General features: G+C 35.7%; 1 long non-coding RNA gene across 1 annotated transcript; it reads right to left on the bottom strand.

The window, feature by feature from the left end:
* Positions 1-1,991: 1,991 nt before the first annotated feature.
* On the bottom strand, positions 1,992-2,945 carry LOC134235432 (uncharacterized). Its single transcript, XR_009985406.1, has 2 exons — positions 2,584-2,945; positions 1,992-2,289 (listed from the first exon to the last, which is right to left on the bottom strand). It is a non-coding gene; the product is annotated as an uncharacterized LOC134235432 (long non-coding RNA).
* Between the last annotated feature and the right edge of the window lie 594 nt (positions 2,946-3,539).

Below are 3,539 nucleotides of genomic sequence, written 5' to 3'. Positions count from 1 at the left end.
CCGTATAAGAAATTATTTAAATTTATATAGGTGGGGGATCCAAAATGACTTCGTTATATCCATAGATTCGCTATATCCGTGTTGGCACTAAACGAGTTTTGCTGTATAACTTACCAAATAGGTAATTCTTTTATTTGACATAAACCGAATGCACCAGATACACTCCTAGATGCTTGTGCCAATTATTTTAAATTTTAAGGAAAATCTTAACTTTGAGGACAATGTACTGATGAACTTTTATTTTTATGTAGATGGAGCTTCGACGGTCTACGAGGATTCGGCGTCCACCTGCGTGGCACGCCGACTACGTGATGGGCTTCCCGGTAAGTCAAAAAATCACAAAATCTACCTCTCTTTTTGTATATAATCCGGTACTGTTAGTTTTATTCAACACCCCTCAAACACATTAGGGGGTTGCTAAGGAATCACTTTGTCTGTCTGTCTGTTTCAGTCAGAATCTACCTCTCTTTTCATAAATATTGATACTTTTAGTTTATTCTGAGTTAACACATTTGGGGTGCCACTGTATAAGGGATATTATTTGTCCCAAAAAGTCGTAGACAGGGAAAACAATTTAGTTTCTCTTTGCTTATTAAAATTTCTTTTCTTATCATAGCAAAGAGTAACAATCTTATGATCAAGTAATTCAAATTTTATGATGATTTTACATTATATAAGAAATTAATATAATGAAAAAAATAAAGGAAGTGTGTAAGTCACAGTATATCAGGGGACTAAAGTAAGCCTAATTTATGTTTCGATCTTTAATCCCGATGTCATGATCTATTTTCTTTGCTATACATGTCGACGTCATAGAAGCAAAAGGTCATGAGTCTGTGCATCATTTGATTTCAAATAAGAGAGAAAAATGAAAAAAAGACTGTTTCAATCGTAGAAAAACTAAATAATATCATAACCCTATCTGAAGGAGAGGGGGGGTTACTGTTTTATCAATGTGTGTCTGTCTGTCCATCTGTGTGTCTGTCTGAACAAATTTTCATCATAGTTTAAATTCTCAGAAACTTATCGTTGTAGAAGCTTTTACATTTTTAGCTCACCTGAGCCGAAGGCTCAAGTGAGCTTTTCTGATCACATTTTGTCCGTCGTCCGTCCGTCTGTCTGTCCGTCCGTCTGTCCGTCTGTCCGTCTGTCCGTCCGTCCGTCTAGCTGTTCTTACGAGAGGTACATTGTGGGGTAAAATTAACGTATTTTCCAGCAGTGTGGGGTTTTTTGGGTACTGTGGGGTTAACCCCATAATGAAGAGGTCTAATTACGTTCAAAATTACTCTATGAGGTCGAAAAACCTAAAATTAGATTTAACCTCACAAAGACTTTGTCCAAATTTTGGACATGTCCTTAGCCCAAAACGCTCACCCAGATAGCAAGACATAGTTGGGCCAACGTTGGCCCAATTTTTTTTCCAACGTTGGCCCACTGTTGGTAACCTTACGTTGGCCCACGGTAATTTTGCTCATCGGCCCAACGTTGGTCCAACATGTTGGCATATTGTTGGGCCAACGTAGGTATAATTGTATGACAACTAACAGCCAACCTTAATAACTGGTTGGTTAGGTTGGCCCAACGTTGGCCCTTTGTTGAAATGTGAGATGGCATATTGTTGGGCCAACGTAGTTATTAGTGTATGCCAACTAGCAGCCAACCTTAACAACTGTTTGGTTAGGTTGGCCCAACGTTGGCCCTTTGTTGAAATGTCAGATGGCATATTGTTGGGCCAACGTAGTTTTTAGTGTTTGCCAAGTAACAGCCAACCTTAACAACTGGTTGGTTAGGTTGGCCCAATGTTGACCCTTTTTTTACAATGTCAGTTGGCAAATTGTTGGGCCAACGTAGTTATTACATTGAAACATTTGCAATTGGTTAAGTGATGCTTTACATAAACCTATTTTATGACTGTTTAAAAAATTAATAAACAATTCAATCTGCATTCATAATGCATACATGGACATGTTCAATGAAAACATTACTAATGATTCACTGTGAAAATATTTTATATACATCAATTCAATCATAATTTACAAAATAAATTTTAAAATAGACAATAGAGGTAAATTATGAAAAATTATCAATTCAAAGTTCTTAATCAGGGCTCACTTCCTTTATTACTGTCCTTTTGTTGTATTCCCGCTCTTTTCCCGTCCTTCGTCGCCACCCGTTTTCTTCATCTTGATCTTTGTCATACGTACTCGTACTTTATACACTTCTTTATGCATGGTCTTCGATTTAATTGTTATTTACCGCCACAACATTTGTTTTCCTTGCAGTCTCTGACTGAAAATACAAAATACTTTGATATTAGAAACAATACAATTACTGGTCCAACTTATGAATAAATATTACTTAAATCTTTTAATAAAGAGAATGATGTATTATACTATCAGTGCACCTTAATTTCCTTGTTACAATCGTGTCTGTAATAGACAGTTAAGAATTAGATAGAAACAACTTAAAAGATGTTATTTTAATAACCTTAACTTACAGTGCTTGTGTGCAAAAACATGAAAAGAATGAATTCCGAATCAATTTTAACAGTTAACCTGAATAAATAAGAATAAATATACTTACATCGCATCTAAATGCAGCTATAGCAAGTGTATAATCCACAAATTTAAATTTCACTTCTTCTTGCTTGCCCTGCGTTTTCAGTCTATGACCTCACCACATGTGAGCAATTGAATCTGACAGCTCACTCCACAGTTTGGTGTAATTTGATTCCCGCTCTCCAATCTTTAGTGAACGCCTAACTTTTGTTTCAATTTAATTATAAAGCTGTGTCATTTTGATTTATGTATATGTAGGCTTCATTCACATCCTGTTCCTGAGAACTTGTTCAGTCTTCTCTAAATTCTCATGAATACAACGCTCATGAAAAAATTCATTATTTCAAGGGTTTTATTTCAAATAAATAAGCATGCATGTGCACAATTAAAAAATATAATAAAACACTCTTTGGTGCTGTGATCACTTAAGTTCAAAGTTGAAATATTGAAAATATCAGATCTAAACGAAAACAGTCATCCAATTAAAAGCATGGACATAGTATGTCCTCTTAATTATTTCAGAATGTGTATCTAAATTAAAACTTAATTAGAACCAACGTTGTCCCAACGTAAAGCTCAGCAGCTAAAAATGACACCATCATTTAGTTGGCAGCATAATAATTGGGCCAGCGTTGGCCCAATATAAATATCCCATCTTTGAAACACCTAAACAAAAGAACACTCGTGCTAACATCGGGCCAACGTCGGGCCAACATACTACTACCAACTTGATAAGACACTTTCTTTAAGGGTGTATTACAAACATCGGGCCAACGTTGGGCCAACATATTACTATCAATTTGATAAGACACTTTCTTTAAGGGTGTATTACAAACATTGGGCCAACGTTGAGCTAACATACTACTACCAATTTGATAAGACACTTTTTAAGGATGTATTACAAAGAGTGGGCCAACGTTGGGCCAACATACTACTATCAACTTGATAAGACGCATTCTTTATGGATGTATTACAAACATC

The sequence above is a fragment of the Saccostrea cucullata genome, unplaced genomic scaffold (assembly GCF_032062105.1).
Source record: "Saccostrea cucullata isolate Sc308-1 unplaced genomic scaffold, CSIRO_AGI_Scuc_v1 ctg14640, whole genome shotgun sequence".
Classification (NCBI taxonomy): domain Eukaryota; kingdom Metazoa; phylum Mollusca; class Bivalvia; order Ostreida; family Ostreidae; genus Saccostrea; species Saccostrea cuccullata.
Note: the sequence above shows the minus strand (reverse complement) of the source record. Positions and strands in the feature narration are given on the sequence as shown.